The following is a 20,115-nucleotide window of genomic DNA, read 5'->3' on the forward strand; positions in this document are numbered from 1 at the left end:
GTCTTTTTCATTAACTTCTCCGCCTTTTCAAGCCCACACCTCTCTCTTCCTCTCTTTTTTTTACGTTCTCATGTTTCATAATGTTTTTATGAAAGCAAGGCTTCCTGCTCACTATGTCTTTTTCAAGTTAAATCCTTTGCATGCCTATGTTTTACAGATGATGCAATGAATTATTTGATTTTTGACTCATGATCTTTCTCTGTCCCTCAAACAAGCCCCGTTATTCCTATTAGGACCTATTATGGTCCCTAGACTCACACAACAGTAAATCTAAACCTATACCTGTTTGTGATCAAAGTTCACACACCATTTTACGTTTTTTCCCCCCTTTCTTTTGTGTGCAGGGATGTTCTCCATGTTCCTGGGATAGATTTGTACCTTCTGAAGCATGCTGAGAGACATCTTAACATGATAGCTGTCAGAGAAAAAGTCATTGCTCTCAAGAGAGGGAAAAAGACTGTGTTCTCCACAGGCTTCGTTAAGATTAAAGAACGAGGTGAGACATGAAAGGACACCTGGTTTCCAATAGATCTGTGATAGTTAATGTTTACTGCAAGTATGATTTATGAATTAATGGTATCTATAATACATACACTACTGTTCAAAATTTGGGCTCTGTAATAATTTTTAAAAATGTTTTGAAAGTCTTGCATGCTCATTAAGGTTGCATTTATATAATCAAAAAGTTAGCATAGTAAAATTGTGAAATAATATAACAATTTAAAATAATAGTTTTCAGTTTTAATATGTTAAAATGCAGTTTATTCCTGTGATGTTAAAGCTACATTTTCAGCATTATTACTCAGTCGTCAGTGTCACATGATCCTTCAGAAATCATTCTAATATGCTGATTTGCTGCTCAAGATACATTTCATATCAATGTTGATAGATGATAACCTCTTGCTATCCAGTATTGTCTTGCTATCCAAAAAAAACATGATTTAGATCATTTAAAAATAATTCCAAGATCATATGTCTTGTGTGCTTGATCTAAGGACAAACTGATCTGGGGCACTGAAGTTATCAGTTTGCAAACAAAAGACGCATTTGGTTCTTTGAACCCAACCATTTTTACATTGTCAAGAACATTTAGTGTGCACGAATTACTGCTTATTCCCAACTAATGAAGAAATATTGGAACTGATGATAAAAACTGATGATGAGATATCACAAAAGCCAGTAAAGACTGACATGTGCGTTTAGATATAGCAAGTCTTTCATGAATGCAGCTGCCTTGAGGGGAAGAGAATGTAAATGTTATGTATTATTACATTTTAAAATAATCTGGATAAACCGTTTCTTGATATTTTCCTGGAATGCTCCTTTGAAAATGGAATATGCCTTTGGGAATGTCACATGCATGGACTAAACATATCTACCATCTAGTTTGAAATATTTATTGATGTCTTTTTTTTTATTTAGCTGTGTAGCCAATAAATGTGTGTTCTGAGACCTCGGATGAGTCTGTGTTTGACCTTTAGTTATGTTTTTTTTAGTACAGGAACAATGGAAGGATATTGTGTATGAATCCTCAGTGTCTGCCTGTTCGGTGACACCAGGGCAAATTTTTATCAGATTCGTCTTCATGTGATTCTTATCTTTATTGTTTTTCAGCATTTGCTTTTGTGTCTCTTGAAAAATGCTTGTCAAAGCAAATAATTATCTTTTGGTTTCATCCTGCATATCATCACCTCACAGCAAAGTTTTCCACTAGTTAAGTTTCAGTCTTACTGTCTGGTGGAAATTATGACATTTAATGTTCAAGCCAGTTTTGACCAGAGAAAACAAATTGTTCTTGTCCAGATGCTACATCTGTTATATTGTCACATTTGTATGTATTCAGATGTCAAAATGAGCTGTGAATCATATCGTGTCAATCAAATGACAGTACAAACACATGGCAACTAAAAAAATACTTAACCTAAATAATACTAAAGATTTATTGGGCCTGTAAGAAAAACAAACAGAAATACATATCATATTACTGTAATCTGTAACACAGTAACAAACAACACTCCTTCATGGGTAGATACCTAAATATTTTTTCCCAAAGTATAACACAAAAAGTAAAAGAAATTACGATATAAGTAAATATTTGTACGCATGTATGCATGAATAGTTGTGGTCATACAATCATAAACATAATACACTGTAAAAAAAAAAAAGTTGAGCCAACTTAAAATTTTAAGGCAACCAGCTTTTTGCAGATTTTTGAGTTCTCACAATTTATTTTTGTAGGAAATTCTAAACTTTTTGTTGTATCAACTTAAAACAACAATTTGAGAAAACTCAAAAATCTGCTGAAGCTGGTTGCCTTAAAATTTTAAGTTGGCTCAACTTTCTTTTTTTTTTACAGTGTACTCATTTCCGTAGGTATACTATCAAGCAGCCGTTGATCCTAATTACATACATTTACATTAATGAACATATTCCACTTTGGCATTTATCTGTCTTCTCTGTTTTGATATATAGATTGTCCATTTTCATAGAAGTCTCTTCTTGAAGTCTCAACCTGAATGCCAGTCTTTCCATCTTGTAAATTTCTGTAACTATTTGTTGCCACTGAGTCCTTGTTGGGGGAGGCTGCTGGAGCCATAAACGAGTAATTGTTGTTTTTTTGCTGCTGCTAGTAGAATCATGAGTAAATATTTATTCCTATTATTAACTGAATCAGGTATATTGCTCAGAAATACAGTATAAGCTGTTTTTTCAATCTCAGTTTCCAAGATTTCCTCTATGCTAGAATGTATTTCTGACCAAAACAGATTTAAGACTGGACAAGACCAGAAGACATGTACATGATCAGCCAATAATGCCCCACACTGCCCTGATTTGTCATTCCTTTTTGTTTTGCTTTCACTAATAAAGAAACAAATTGTATTTTTCCAACAAAATTCCCTTAGAGCCCTGGAATGAGTAGTCACACACTGTGAATGCCATAAATTCAGCCATTCTTCAGCTGGGATACAAATCTGCATTTCCTTTTTTTCTTTGGGTAGTGCTCAGTAGGATGGCCTTTAATATCTTGGTATATATGCCAGATATTAATCGTTTCACAAGTATTTGTATTATACACTTTATCAAAGGGGAATAACCATTTGTTATGCTTCTGATTTTTCATTAAATTCTGAAAATCCTGAATTTCCCCCTTTGATATAATACAACAGTAAGCAGTTATTCTTTTTTGTGCCCAACTTTGAAAACTTGTATCCATTTGAGCGGGCTAGAACTGAGAATATTAACCAATCCAACTTAATATTCTCATCTGATTCTCTAGTTTGAACTTTCTCATCAGTTTATACCATAATTCTAAACCACATTTTGTCCGCTGAGTTATGTTTTCAGATTTCTCCTTACATTTATTGTTATGGTTATTTATTGGCAGTATAGGTTGAATCACAGCAACATACCACATTTCTCAGTTGAGCAGCAATAGGAAAGAAATAGCAAACAGGAAAGAATGTTTAAAGTGAAACATCTTAAAAATTAAAAAAAAAGAAAATCCCTACATCCTATTAAAACCATTTATGTCTGCTGATTGTCACTTCCTATTGGATAATGTCTTTAAGAAACTGTCTTTAGATAAAGTGATACTGTGAAAGAAAATTGATCAGCCATTTAAATCAATATTCCCTAGAACATTTGAAAAGCATTTTTATCCAATAAAATATTATGATTCGATAAATACACTATGATGTTACAGTGTTAATATCTGTTATAGTTGATGTAACCTCTTTCAAAACGTACAGCTGCTAAAGAATGTGCTTCAGGAATGGAGGGAGAGAGAAAGAGAATAAGACAGAGAGACAAAGTAGTGATAAAATCTGTAGCTCCTGCTGAGGATGGCGTCTTCAGCGTGACTGAAACAGCAGGAGATCATATCTCGCATTCCATTTCACAACCTTCTCAACAGAAACGCTGCAAGACAAGCAAGTTAAACGCACACAGACTGGGACAGAGAGACAAAAACATCAAAATTCAGTCAATATGTGTATAGGGATGAGGGCTCTAGTGTAATGAAGATGTTCCACGGCTGTTCACCAGTCCCGGGCTTTTGTAAAAGCTTCCAGAGTAGGGTACATAACAGGACAGACAGTGAAGATGGTCAAAAGGGGAAAACATCTCTATCTATCCTGACACTGGTTTGGCCTCATATGCGCCTCATATGCTTGTTTGGATTGTGATGTTCTGAGAGGCGAAAGAAGTGTTGCCAACTAAAAACTAAAGTTGCTAACTAAAGTTGTTTTTGGTTTATTGAGTTTTCACACATTGTAAGGGCACTAATCGGTTACTCTAAAAAACAGATCCTACCACATCTATTGATGATAATACAAATTAAAACAATATCAGTCAGTTGCACATTGTGGTTACAATAGTGGAACATTTTAATGCAAGGGGATTTTCTTGGATATGGGATTTGTTTATGTAGCATGCATTAGTACAGATTATTTGTTTTATGTAGGCTAACTTTCAATATGATATAACTATAATAAATATATATGATATAACTATAATTGGTTTTATAACTTTTTTGGTGCGGAAGTCCAAAGGGTTTGTTTTTATGAGTTACTCCTTTTTTCAAAACTATATATACACATTTGGTTAAAACTAAAACCAAATGTCATGGTCAATGAAACCCACAATGAGTAGCTCAAGGGAATGAAACATTGTTTTTTTCTCTCTCTGTCTGTCTGAGCTAGTTCGCAATAGTCTTTTATAAAAACTTTTGTTACGGTATTGCCAAACCCTTCTGAAAGAGGACAACACATCTGACCGAAGAACAGCTTCCTGTCTTGATATACTTTTGGTTTGTCGGAAAATAAATTTGCTAACATAATTCTATTGAAGTCAGTGAGTCCGTTTTAGTTACTTCCATGGCCTCTGATCATCATGTGAACCCTTGTGAAAAAGAAGTGAGAATATTTGTAGTAAATGTGTAGTGTACTTCAAATCTTCTAAATATATTTCAAATAAATGGCCTTGCAAATAACGAAATAAAGGGCCACCACAAAACTAAAAATTCTGTCGTCATTTACTCTCTGACAACAACCTTTATGAATTTCTTTCTTCTGTTGAACCCAAAAGAAGATATTTTGAAGAATGTATGTAAAGAGTTGACAGTAGCCATTAACATCCATAGTACGGACAAAAACAAAAGAGATGTCAATGGCTGCCATCTGTTTGGTTACACACATTCTTCAAAAGAAAAAGAAAAGAAAGAAACTCATTAGCAGTTGGAACAAGTGATGAGGAAATTTTGACAGAATTTTCAGTTTTGGGTGAAGTATCCTTTGATTCTTATATTTCTTATGTTTCTTAAAATACTTATACACTTTTTTTTTTTAAAGTGCGTTTTGCTAAGTTTATTTTAAATAATTGTATTTTATTAACATTAAAATCTTGCTTCATCATTACAAATGTGCAACTACAAATACTAGAAATGGCAGTAAAGTATATTTTAGTTTACTAAAAATACTTATCAGTACATTCAAAAGTGCACTTTAATCATATTTCAAAGGCAGTAGAACTCATTCTGAAATTACATATAAAAATGTATTTAAGTCCTACTTAAGTGGGTCAAAAAGTACTCTAAGTAATTGCATTTGATATAAATTGAAACTATAATACATCAATACATCTTGATTTAATTGTAAATAGCATGCAATTAAGTGTTACATTCAGTTCACACTCAAACATATTGTGTTAAATTATTTTATTTCCATAATAAGTACTTTTCAAAATTATGCTTAACCTTTTGTTCACAAAGGAAGCTGTAACTTAAGTTACCTGCTATTATTGTGATAGATCAAGTATCCTATATGTTGTATGTAGCAATGTAATAGTAATCTGAATTTAAGACTGCAGAAAACCCAGTGTTTCTCAGACTGCCCGAGCAAAGCCGATGCGATTATTTCCCCGATCAAACTCTGTATAGTATCGCGCTATGAAGTTCGCCCCCAGGATCCACATGGGACCAGTAGGGGGCGGCACATCCAACGCTTTGAAAGTCACAGTGCAGATGTCTTCACCGAACTCTGACTGCTGTAGACAGAACAAAAGATGAAAAAGGCATTAGAAAATCCAATGCAAGTCCATATAGCTGTAACATAGATTGATGAATCTCAAAACAGATGCTACACTTCAGAAGTAATCTGGAACAGCATGCAAATATAACATGTGGCATTTTGTACTTAATGAAAAAAATTCACTTCCCAGACTTCAGTGCTAAATGAAATTAATTTTTTGTGCTGGTCAGAATGGCAGTTGTCATTTGTTAGTGGTTGATGCTCTAGATATTTTCACATTTTATTCTGTGACATAAAACACATCAGTAATCACCCCACTCATGTTTTTAAAAGTGTTTATGTGTAAACAAGTGGCTAAATGTTTTGAGATTCTAAAGGCCCTTGTGACAAAAAAATGTGCTTAGTTGTATTTTATGTGCACTAATAAAATAAAAAACTACTTTGATAATATAAATTAAAAAGTTAATTTAATTTTATAAAGAGTAAACTTTCATGAATGTGTTTCTTAACAGTTAAGTACACTTTTTAAAAAAAAGCATTTCATGTAAAATTTAAAGTTTTATAATGCAATTGCATTTTGTTTTGTTTGATTTTAACTGTAACATTCCAAGTTTAAACAGATTGTAAAATTCATTGCACATGAGAAATTACACACATTTATTTTTCACATTTAGTCATTTGGCAGACACTTTTATCCAAAGCGACTTACAATTGGGGAATACAAAAAGCGATTCATCTTGAAAAGGCAATCAGACAGAGGAAGTGCTCGTAACACCAAGTCTCAGACATTGTTCAAATAAGTACAAGCTAGTAAGCGGATAGAGGGAGAGAGTTTTTTTTTTTTTTAAGTTTAGGATGAAGTCAAGTACTGCCGAAAGAGATGAGTTTTCAGTTGTTGCTTGAAGATTGCCAGGGATCCGGCGTTCTGGATAGGGGTGGGAAGATTATTCCACCAGCCAGGAATGGTGAACGAGAATGTTCTGGAGAGTGATTTTGAGCCTCTCTGTGATGGTATTATTACATTGTAAATACATATAAGTGTCAATAGGGTAACACTATTTTAAGGTGTCCATAATACAGAGTAATTACTTAGTAGTAGCCGTTGTACTTACATGAAACAAAATGTACTTACCATGTAACCAAGTTATGGAACAGCCTGTATTTACAGTTTGTAATTATGTAGATGTAATAAGCAGCTACTCTTACACATTTAACAGACCAAGTCTGTTACACAGCTACTTATGTGGCCAAAAGATTGTTACATATGTGTTGCTGTTACGGAAGTATACCCAGGACGAAGAGAGGAAAGTTAAATGGTTTATTAGAACACAGCAGAATGAGCAGGGGATCAGGTGAGTATTCAGAGCAATGCAACTTCGGATATCTTGATGAGGTAGGTGATGGTAGCCGTGTCTTACAGGACCAGGAGATCGTGGATGGATGGGATGGAGGGAGAGAACACAACAGTATCTTGATCGGAGACGAGTAGACGATGGAGGACGAGGATAACACGCTGGAGAAAACACAGGAGGTAAGTACAGGAAATCACACTTGAAGGAATATACTTAATAAGAAGTCTTGCGTAGTGAAGGAGTCCAATGCGTGTAAACGAGACCGGACGTTGGAGTGAGGTGATGAATCTGCTTATAAAGCCAACTTGATGAGTGTGCTGATGTGAGACAGGTGCATGTGATTAGAATTCTGGTGAGGGAGTGCGCTGGGATTGGCTGGTGAGATTCTCTGGCTGTTCTGTGTCATTACCCCCCCCCTCCACGGCCCGCTCCTGAGGGCCGGGGACCCCGACGTCGTGGTGACCGACCTCGTCCTCGGGGAGTAGGGCGATCCGGATGAGCAGCATGGAAGGCATCTAGTAGACTAGGGTCAAGAATATAGTCTCTGGGAACCCAGGACCGTTCTTCTGGGCCATAGCCCTCCCAATCCACCAGCTATTCTAGAAGACCACCGTCCTCCAGGATTAACGGACGGGGGGGTTCATCTGCCAGGCCAGGATCTGTAGAGGTAGAAATGGGAGAATGGTGAGGTTTCAGCAGGGACACATGGAAGGTGGGATGAATTCTGTAGTGAGAAGGTAGTTTGAGTTGATAAGTGACTGGATTGATCTGCTTAGTGATGGTGAAGGGGCCAATGTATCTGGGACTAAGCTTCTTGCAGGGCAAGTGCATCTTGATGTCCCTGGTTGACATCCAAACCTTCTGACCAGGCTGGTAAGGCGGAGCGTCTTAAGTCGGCTGTCATCCTGCAGACACTCTCGCTCTCTCTGAACCAGTGATCAACCGAGGGAACATCAGATGGTTCGCCAGACCATGGGAAGATGAGAAGAGAGGGAGTATGCACTGGAACGGGGTGAGTCCAGTAGAAGGCTGACGAAGAGAGTTCTGTGCATACTCGGCCCAGCCTAAAAACTGGTTCCAAGAGTTCTGGTGGCCGTGGCAGAAGGTTCGTAGGAAGCGTCCTATTTCCTGTATCTTTCTTTCCATCTGCCCGTTCGACTGAGGGTGGTAACCTTATGAGAGACTGATGGACACACCTAGGAGGGTGAAGAGCGCGTTCCATACTCTTGAAATGAACTGGGGTCAACGATCTGACACAATATCCTCTGGAATCCCATAATATATGAAGATGTGATTGAACATAAGTTCAGCTGTGTCCATGGCTGTTGGGAGTCCCTTGAGGGGAATAAGACGGCAGGATTTTGAGACTCGATCAATAAATCACCATGATGCACGTGTTACCACCAGAGGGTGGAAGGTCCGTGATGAAATCCACTCCTAGGTGTGACCAGGGTCGGTTTGGAACGGACAGCAGGTTGAGTTTGCCAGATGGTAGATAGCGAGGGCTCTTTGATATAGCACATTCCGAACATCCCTGTACGAACCTTCTTACATCCCGAGCCATGTTAGGCCACCAGAAGAGATCTCTCAGCAGCGAGAGGGTAGCATTGGCCCCTGGGTGGCCAGTGCCCAGCGAGGAGTGTGCTGAATGAACAAGGGGAGTGTGCTGGGTTCTGGTTACATATTGCAGTCCTGGTGGACAGCCCAGCGGAGTATTGGAGGAGACATTGGAAGAGGGAACAGAATTCAAGGACCATTGGATGGGATTCACAATTACCTCCTTAGAGAGAATACGTTCAGGTTCATCGTTATTTTCATCGGGTGTGTGGATGCGGGATAAGGCGTCCGCTTTGACTTTCTTTGAACCAGGTCGATAGGAAATGGAGAAATTGAAACGGGTAAAAAACCATGCCCACCGAGCTTGGCGTGGGTTGAGTCTTTTGGCATCACGAAGGTACTCTAGGTTCTTGTGGTCAGTTAGGACTATAAATGGTTGCTGAGCACCCTCTAACCAATGTCTCCACTCCTCGAGCGCTAGTTTAATGGCGAGGAGCTCTCGGTTTCCGATATCATAGTTCCTTTCTGCCGGGCTGAGTTTACGGGAGTAGAAGGCACATGCATGGAGCTTTGCTGGAATCCCCTGCTGCTGAGATAACACCGTTCCAACACCAGTGGTAGAGGCATCTACTTCGACGATGAATGGTTTGTCTGGATCAGGGTGAACGAGGAGCGGAGCGCTGGTAAAGGCCTCTTTGAGTTTATGGAAAGCTTTTGTGGCCGATGGGTACCAGGACAGTGTTTTGGGCTTGTTCCGCAAGAGATTAGTGAGAGGACTGGCAATGGTACTGTAATTATGGATGAATCTCCGATAGAAGTTTGAAAAGCCTAGAAAGCGTTGCAGTTCTTTGATGGTTATAGGGATGGGCCAGTTCTTGATGGCGGCTACCTTCCCCTCGTCCATCTGGATGCCACTGTGGTCGATGTTGTAACCAAGGAACTGCACTGAGTTTTGATGGAACGAGCACTTCTCGGCTTTGAGGAAGAGATTGTGCTGCCTCAGGCATTTCAGGACCTCCGCAACGTGGTGGCGATGTTCGGCCATGCTCCGGGAGTACACGAGGATGTCATCAATATAGACGAGTACGAACTTGTGGAGAAACTCCCAGAGAACCTCGTGCATGAAATCCTGGAATACGTGCCCAGTAGGTGTCACAAACGCAGTCTTCCACTCGTCCCCCTCACGTATCCGGATGAAGTTATAGGCGCTGCGGAGGTCCAACTTGGTGAACACTTTGGCTCCGCGAAGGTGTTCTAGCGCTGCTGGGACGAGGGGAAGTGGATAGCAGAACTTTATGGTGATCTTATTTAGTGCTCTGTAATCTATGCAAGGCCTTAAACCACCGTCCTTCTTCGCCACAAAGAAGAAACTCGAAGCAGCAGGGGATGTGGAAGGGCGGATGTAACCTTGTTGGAGAGCCTCCTCAATATGGCCTTCTGTTCCAGAATGGAGAGTGGGTATATTTTCCCACGGGGCACTGACTCACCCGGAAGCAGATGAATGGCGCAGTCCCATAGCCGATGTGGAGGCAGCTTTGAGGCTCTTTTAGGGCAAAATATGTCGCTGAAGGTGGCGTAGCAGGTTGGGATTTCAACTGACTGTTTTTCCACTGGACTTTCTATGGAGGTAGAACAGACTGGGAGGAGCTTGGAGTCAGGAACAGGAGGATGAGGTATCTGAGGGAAACAGTCAGGAAAGCATCTTTCGCCCCACTTCAGGACTTCACCAGATTCCCAGGAGAGGATTGGATTATGCTGCACTAACCACGGACGCCCTAGGATTACATCATTAATGGAATCCTCCAGAACCAGAAGTTGGAGTGTCTCTTTATGTAACGGACCGACCGTGAGCTGGAGAGGTCCGACACTACAGCGTACATGTTTCCGACTGAGGGACTTCCTAGTTATTGACTGGACCTGGTAGTTGGTTTGCATGGTCGTGGTTGTGAGGTGGAGTTGGCGACAGAGGGCGCCTGATATGAAGTTCCCTGCCGAACCGGAGTCGAGGAGGGCATTGACTGTAATGGAAATACCGGCGGCAGTAAGTAGAACTATACTAGAGAGTGGTTTCATATTGACAATAGCAGGTTCAATGAAACTCACTAAAGGTCTGGGAGGGCGGATTGGGCAAGTGGAGATTGCGTGCCCTGTGGCTCTACAATAGAGGCACAATCCGAGTGTCAGGCACCTCTGTCGTTCAGCCAGTGAGAGTCTGGTGGATTCTAGCTGCATGGGTTCGTAGTCTGGTTCTGGAGGGCTGATGTTCTCTGGTCGGCGGAAGGCTGGAGTGAAAACTTTCTGGCCTTGTTGGCCTTCCATACATGATTGCATACGTGTGGCGACTCTGATTGACAGCTGGATGAAACGTTCGAGCCCGATGGTGTCGTCGTATGCAGCGAGGTGCAGCCGCAGACTGGGTTCCAATTCCTGCCGATAGGTGGTGAGTAGCGAGTGCTCGTTCCAGCCACTGGCGGCAGCAAGAGTCCTGAATTTAAGAGCATAGTCATTAATAGACCTAGTACCTTGTCGAAGATGGAAGAGCTGTTCACCCACTGAGGAATCTCCCGCGGGTCTACCGAAAACGAGCAATGAAGTTATCTAGAGACTGAGGGACTGTACCAGCCTGAGACCAGATGGTTTCGGCCCAGCCGCCCAGTGGAGCGCTCGCCCAGTCAGCAGGGATATGATGAACGAGAATTTAGCTCTATCGGTGGTATATAATTGCGGCTGCATCTCCAAGGCCAGCGAGCACTAAAGGAGGAATCCGTTGCACTCCTCCACCAGACCAGAGAAGGGCGCCGGTTTGGCCATGGGACTAACGATCCCAGGAGACGGAAAAGTTGTAGTTGTTGTGACGGAAGTGGTAGCTGGAGTAGTGGTGGTGGTGGTTAGCATCCGTCAGAGATTATCCACGATCTCCTGGAACGGATCAGGGTTACTCATTCTGCCGGCAATCCTTCTCCCTTTTGGGTCCGGTCTTCTGTTACGGAAGTATACCCAGGACGAAGAGAGGAAAGTTAAATGGTTTATTAGAACAACACAGCAGAATGAGCAGGGGATCAGGTGAGTATTCAGAGCAATACAACTTCGGATATCTTGAGGAGGTAGGTGATGGTAGCCGTGTCTTACAGGACCAGGAGAACGTGGATGGATGGTATGGAGGGAGACAACACAACAGGATCTTGATCGGAGACGAGGAGGACTAGGAGACGATGGAGGACGAGGATAACACGCTGGAGAAAACACAGGAAGTAAGTACAGGAAATCACACTTGAAGGAATATACTTAAAAAGAAGTCTTGCGTAGTGAAGGAGTCCAATGCGTGTAAACGAGACCAGACGTTGGAGTGAGGTGATGAATCTTATAAAGCCAACTTGATGAGTGTGCTGATGTGAGACAGGTGCATGTGATTAGAATTCTGGTGAGGGAGTGCGCTGAGATTGGCTGGTGTGGTTCTCTGGCTGTTCTGTGTCAGTTGCTTTATACAACGTAATTATAAATGTATGTACACAGACATAAGCTACTTAAAGTGTATCAAAATTGTATTTAAATGTACTTCATGTATATCTATACTATACACCTTATCCAGCTGCACCTTAGTTTGATTTAACCCACCCGTGCACAGTTTAAATACTTGTAATACCTTTCTATATTTGCATTTATCTATGAAATAACAAACAGGTATGTATCCAAAAATTACAATCAGTTTGTACTTTTAAAGGATATTAAGCATCCTTTTTAAAAGGATTTTTTTCACTAGTGGAGTTTGTACCAGATATTAAACTTTTCATTAAACAAGAAAACTCAACTACTGACTAGTCTGCATTTATAATCTCATTGTATTTATACTTGTGTTCTTACAAACTCTTCCAACTCAAACTTTCCAACTTGTAGTTTAAATAAAGATTTAAAAAGTTTTTGGAAGCTTAATGATGGTTAATGCAACTGTGGTGTAGTTTGTTTATAGCCTAACCTTAGCTTTTTCCTTCTGGCACTTGTATTTAGTATTGTATCTTTACAAACGAAATGTGTTAGAATCATAAACTTTTGTTGGTCACAGAACTTATTCCTGCAATATTCCAAAAGCCAATGAAAAAAAAAAAATTTTTTTTTGAGGGAACTGTGGTTAGGCTATACAAACTTCTGGGTTCACACTAGAATCTGTAGCCTAGTGTCAGTCATCTGTCGTGTGTGTCATGTGTTCCCGCCTCTTGTGTCCATATTTGGTTTGTTTCCTGTCCTCGTCTAGTGTGATTATTAGTTAATTCTTGTCCAGCTGTATTTGTGTGATTATCCTGTGTATTTATAGTCCTGTCTATTCAGTTTGATTTTGTCTGGTCTACTCGTTACTCCTTCGTTCCTGTCTATGTCAGCCTTGCCTTGCCTTGTCTTGCCCTGCCTAGATGTCGTGATTAAAGATTGTATTTTGAGTTTACATCCTCGTCCCTCCCTGCTGTGTGCACCGTGACACCTAGTTACATTAAAGGTGCACTAAATGATTTTTATGTGGAAGTCATCTTACTTATACTGACACCTAGTAGTGTGGATGTAGCTTCCCGCAAAAGACATCATAGTCAGCCACAATTAATTTATTCCACAGATAACAGGAAGTTGCTAAGAGAGAGTATGTAGCGTTCCACTGATCATGTGATATAAAAATGGCAGTCCCCATAAAGTGGCAGCCTCCCATTTAAATAAATAATCTTTATTAGGCTACTTCATTTCATGTCAGTGTACATTAGAAAATAAAAGCCCTTTAAGATAATGATGACCAAACGTGACATACTGTATTAATATTAAAACATTAATGTTAAAATACTACCCTTGCAATGAAACAAAGAAAGTTCTCACCCAGAGAATATAGTCCTCTTCCGTGAGAGAATATTCCTGACCACCAAGATGAAAAGCCACAGTGGGCAACAACTTGGCCAGATTACAGTTGACAGTGTACTGTGAACAGAGCCGAAAGAGACAGAAAATAAGTCATGACTTTAAAACCATTTGAAAGACAACAGTGTGGTGCATCATTTTGCAAAACCGAACTTCACACTTGAAAAGGAAGAAAAACACATTTTCCACATTAAATATCACCGACTACAGTGATGGAAAAAAAACAAAAAAACATCAGCTTTCAATCATTCCATTTGCTCTTCAGACATTATTTATGAGACTCAGCCAAACATGACAGACCAAAGCAGCTGTTCCCATGGAGTTGTGCAAGAGGAAAAGGAAACAGAACAATAAGAAACAGGTTTTAATGCTGAATATAGACGCGTTGTTTCTTGTATATATGGGATGCATATAGAGTGCCATGTTGGTGCATGATCAATCACATTAAGTTTGTTTGAAATGTGAAGGTGTTGAATTTTATAATTATCCACCTACTAATTTATAATCAGCTGTCACTGCTGAATGTTTTAGATGGTCCATCATGCATTATGTGCTCTCTGTTTATGTGGAACACATTGTTCATTTTTTATGGCTCTGGAAAGTTTGCCAGTAGTGGTTTGCCACTAATGCTGAGATTTAGGGATTTCATTAAATTGTTTTCAAGGTTTAAATCTGGGCTTCTTTAGTTTTCAAAGTTTCTGTGGCTAAGCAGTGGATTCATAAAATCCCTCTTTCTGTCGCTTTATCTCTCAAATGAATTTTCTAGTCCTTAGTAGATAATATGCAGGCTTTTAAATAAATGCAGATTTTTAAACAATGTCCATAAGGTTAGCTAAACAGAATTTACCCCTCCCTCTGCCAGTTCAACAGCACCAATTGTTTTCATCAGAATGGAAATAGAGGAGGCGGGGCCTGTGATGTAGGAGGAGCCTGTATCAATCACAGCAGTACAGCCGTCCATGCAAAACAACATATCTGCACCCACAGACACTCTGCAGAAAAACAGAAAAAGAGTATTACTGAGGTAGATCAAACACATTGCAATGGATTTTGTTTCAAAAATCACTTTAGACTTACCCAGTTTACACTTTTGGGGAGGCTTAAAGGAATATTCCACGGAAAAATTAAAATTTGCTGAAAATATCACCCTCAGGCCATCCAGGATGTAGATAAGCTTGTTTCTTCTTCATAACAGATTTGGAGGAATTTAGCACAGTTGCTCACCAATGGATCCTCTGCAGTGAATGGGTGCCGTCAGAAGGAGAGTTCAAAGAGCTGATAAAAACATCACAGTAATCGACAAGTAATCCACATGTGTCCCGTCCATCAGTTAATGTCTTGTGAAGTGAGTTAGTTGTAAAAAAAATAAAAAATAAATAAAAAAATCCATCAAGGAATTTTTCTTCAAACCATTGCTTCTGATCAAAAAACCATAATGCATTATAATGTTTGCTCCAGTAAAAAAGTTCATCTCCTGTTGTCCTCATCGAAATCCACCAACATATTTGTTCAAAACTGTTTGGGACTGTTTTCGGTTGTAACGATGCTTGATCTGTGCATATTTCTCTCCTGATTCAGACATGATGACTGGAGAAATACAGAGTTCTGGCATGAAACTCTAGATGGTGCAGTCTGATAGGTCTAACTCAATCTGAACTAATGACATCATTATCACATGGCACAACTGATTGGTCCCTCCTGTATCGGTAGCCAATGAGCTCTCTACAACATTCAAATATATGACTAGTGCTTGTTGTAGCAGTTCACAGCGTGCTTCAGAAACCCTCCACCTTCCCCAGCTCCACTTGTATAGATCTGCTACGAGGTGATTTATGCTAGAGGGTTATTTCATGTATGTTATATTTGCAGCAGCAGTATTTCTTACATGCTCACAGCAGCATGTTGTGGATGTATTGGCAGTAGTAAGTCTCGATACTTGCTCTGCTGCAGCAGCAGCGTAGCAGATCTATTCCGCCAAGACCAAATTCATTAAGATTGTCATGTACATTATCATGCCAATCCCTTAGAGAGTTGTCATGACAGAAAGCTATTTAATATTTTAGCTGAAAGCAACAGTTTGAAGTTAAAATGTCTTAATGATGAATTTGTTTCTCACAAATACACAGATTTTCCCTTCACAAGACATTAATTAATGGACTGGAGTAGTGTGGATTACTTGTGGATTATTGTAATGTTTTTATCAGCTGTTTGGACTCTCATTCTGACGGCACCCATTCACTGCAGAGGATCCACTGGTGATCAAGTGATGTAATGCTATTTCTCAAAATCTGTTCCAATGAAGAAACAAAGTCATCTATATCTTGGATGGCCTGAGGGTGAGTATATTTTCATTTTGGGGTGACGTATTTCTCTAAATATTTTGCCCAATAATTATTTAGCCAACAATATCTTTAAATCTATTTATTTTGTGCCATTATTGGCCTGAAATATATTGCACAAGTCATATTTGGGTGATGCGTAGGCCAAGTACGGTAACCCATTTGTCCTCTGTATTAATCCCATCCAAGTGATTAGTGAACGCACATAGCAGTGGATATATGGATATTTGTATGATACTATTAAAATGCTTTTGCATCCTTTTTAAGCTTGAAAGCTCCATTATCACAATTTTTAAGAAACTGGCAACTGGTACAGTCATCTTCAAAATTCACCTCTTGTGTTCCAAGCACGAGAAAAAAAGTCATACAGATATGGAATGACATGAGGGTGTGTGTGTGATTGATTTTTTGGGTCAACTATTCTTTTAAAGGACACAGGGCAAAGATTGATTACCTCTCTTGAAATGATCTGAGGTTCTGCTCAAAAAAAAAAAAACGGATGGCTACCGGATATCTTGTATAAACTGATATAGGATATCTAGGAGTATTTGAGAAAACTGTGATGTAAAACAGATGTAGAATGGCAGAAAAAGCTACATGGGAAAAAAAAAATCATAAGTGCTCTGTAAAACTGATGCTGTTAATGTTCTTACCCCTTCATGACGACCTCCCACTTGCCTTCCTCTTTGGTTTTCATATAGTGGAAGGATCCAGTGTGGTAGTTTGGGTCTGTGCCCCCCAGCACCAACTCGCCACCAGGGATGTGTGTTGGGTCCCTTTTAGATACACACACACATATACATACAAAGATATGGCTTGTAATCAACTAGTACTGTTTAAATACATTTATTATTACACTATACAACACTGTAAAAAATTATCGTGATTTTAACGGTAAAAAACTGTGAAAATGCTACGGTAAAAATCTGTTACATGGTTAACGGAAAGTTCCTGTAAAATTTACAGGGAAAAACCGTAAACTGACATTCCCAGAATTCCCTGCGTTCCATTTCAAAATCTGTTTGAATTTGACGTTTTTTCTTTGAAATAACTATGTTTCTTCTTAGTTTTTTCTTATCAGTTATGTTTATTAGGGTTGTATGTTACATCTAATGTTGTTAAATTAATGTTTATAGCATATTTCAGTTTAATGAGTCTCACCATGGTGGTGTTTAGTGCTTGTGTGAATGACACTGTGCACCTTCTATATATGCTTTTGTTAAAAAAGTTGCTTGTGATGTGCTTTGGCTTATCATGTGACTTTCTCATCATCACCTGCATTTGGTGGTGTGTTTCAAAGGAACAAAACAGATTTCAGTACTTTAATAGGTTGGTATATTAAGATTATATCAGTTAAAGAAATTACGGTATTTAACTGTAAATTTAAGTTAACACGGTAAAACCTAAAACGTTGCTACCGTATTTTTACGGTAGACAGTTTTTTACCGTAAATTTAACGAATTTTTTTTTACAGTGAATGATTTGGTCTAGGAATTAACATGCTGATATTAAATTCACAAAATTCATCAAATTCTGCTTTTCTTGTGTGTTTATACATATAAATACAGTATACATATACATACATACATAAAATTGCAAGGCGCAAATTTCTCACCTTTACTCACACTGTATGTCAATAAATGCTACCACTCACCTGCTGTAGTACACTGAGAAGACATTCTGTTTTAGAACATGTTGAGACATGATGCGATCGAACACAGGTGTAATTCCATCAATGGCTACATCTGGATATCCCATCCCTAACACTCCATCAAACTTGGCAAAGATGAATGGGATCGCAGGAAGAGCTGTGGCCTCTGCAAAAACCTGCACCACTGGGATGCCACCCACCTAATGAAATTAGAGGTCAAAGGTCAAACAGCTCAATCATACTGTGCGCAATAACAGTTCTGGTCTTCCATATTGCAGTCAATTTGTTTTAAAATTAATCAGCATTTTGACTTATTGTAGGTAAAATGTGGTGCACAAGCATCTGGATTTGTTTATCCATTGATTTTTAGTAGTGCTTGACTTCCTGTGGTAACCTGGACGGCTAAAAATATTTTGCCTCGGCCATTAAAATACAATTTCCATATGTTGGTAAAGATATTCCTTTTGAACTCATTTCTTAACATTCCCAGTGTTTTACATTCTAAAACCAATGGCATTTTGTTACTTACTACAACCACGTCCTCGCTCAGAAATCCCCGGACGTTTCCGGAAGCGTACTGGATGGAGAATCCCGTGCCGTTGTAAATATGCGTGAGGGATCTGGAAGCATCGTACCTGTTGTGTGTAACTAAAGAGATACATGGAGAAAGGCAGACTGAGCTGTAGGAGAAAATATGCCATTTTAAAAGGTATGTGTAGATAATATATAATGACTTTTTAAGGTAAATTGTTATGTGGGTTTTATAAGATTGCGTTTAGCAAATCACTCACAGCAGGCTGTGTATAAAGGAGAACAGCTGTGTGAAGGAACCCAGAGGTTTGCAGAACCCGTGTCAAACACAACATTGAATATCTGAGCTGGTGAACCAATACTAATCTCACCAAAGTATTGAGTCTGGAAATCAACAGAGAAATACACAATTAAAAATACAAAGCTGCCTATATAAAACAGATTACTACAAACACAAAATTGCTCATAATTTTAATTATATTTTTAAGTCTGATTTACATCTAAGTAGTTGATCAGAGGTGTTGGAGCTGTGCCATTTGTGGGTGAAGGTTCGTCATATTTTGGCATAATCTCAGAAAACACTTGAGCTGGTGTGACACCCATTTCCTTCACAGTTTCTCGTATTGAGGGCATTTTCTTCAGTTTTACTCTAGTGAAGAGAGAAGTGACTCATGTTACATTTATTATTTATTTGGACAACTGATAAAACAGCAACATCAGATAGTAGTGTGTTTTATCTGATTTTAAAATGATTATTTTAATCTATTTATTTTAACTATTTTTTGTGATTTTTCTTCATTTCTGTTTATGACATAAATACAATCCCCATATGGTAAAAATAGATATTATTATACATTTGTAATATATTTCAAAACTACAAAAAAAAAAAAAAAAAAAAAAAAAAACTGAAACATGTTTAAAACATTTTGAAACATTTTAAAGAATAATAATAAAAATAAAAAAAAACAATGGGCAAATATCACAGACTATTATGCTCAAATCAAGAGAAGCAGAAATCGTGATCACGATTAAACTATAACCCTATCTGAACTGATCCAACACTGAACTGACTTGAGATAAATAATGGAGCTATTGCCTTTTAGAGCTGAATCTGAAATGTCTCCATAGTTGCATTTCCATAACTGATTCTGCTGTTTTCCAATTTAGGTCTGTAAAGCTGCGTTGACACAATCTGTTATGTATAAAGCACTATAGGAATAAAGGTGACTTGACCTTCCTAAATTATAAAGGCAGCTATCTATTTTCATCAATAAAGATGCATTGTACTCTATTAGAAAAAAAACATTGCATGATATTGTAAAGACCATATATTTCTCAAATTAAATAACTGGGTTTCAAAAGCCAGAGAAAAATATTTGTTGTGTTGACTTACCTCCATAAGGCTTGTGTGCTGGTCACTGAGAGTGACAGGACTAGAAGAGCCAAGCTGTGCACTTTCATTCTTACAGATGGATCAAAACAATTTAACTACCCGATAACTAAATATGTGCCAAACGTCTTGTGCCCAGACTCCTTCACAAACTTCTCTCCTCTTTTACTGTGCTTTATTTGACAGACTTTCCTTCTTCCCGTGGTTTTATACTATTTCCCCTACGCCTATGTTTTGAGCTTGACACAAACCCCTGGCTTTTGCTCTCCTCTCACCCTTTCTTCTGATAAATGCTTCTTGATCACAGTGACCTCCTGGTCAAGGGACACATCACAAACAGTGATTTAAGACCTGTATGGACCTAAAGGATGCGGATGTA

General features: G+C 38.8%; 1 pseudogene across 1 annotated transcript; it reads right to left on the minus strand.

Moving 5' to 3' along the window:
* Window positions 1-5,880: 5,880 nt before the first annotated feature.
* On the minus strand, window positions 5,881-19,807 carry LOC306849236 (renin-like; annotated as a pseudogene). The gene is made up of 8 exons: window positions 19,740-19,807; window positions 18,607-18,995; window positions 18,345-18,463; window positions 17,819-18,015; window positions 16,818-16,940; window positions 14,673-14,817; window positions 13,787-13,885; window positions 5,881-6,042 (listed from the first exon to the last, which is right to left on the minus strand). The product of its transcript is annotated as a renin-like (transcript).
* Between the last annotated feature and the right edge of the window lie 308 nt (window positions 19,808-20,115).

Source organism: Barbus barbus (assembly GCF_936440315.1).
Source record: "Barbus barbus genome assembly, chromosome: 29".
NCBI classification, from domain to species: domain Eukaryota; kingdom Metazoa; phylum Chordata; class Actinopteri; order Cypriniformes; family Cyprinidae; genus Barbus; species Barbus barbus.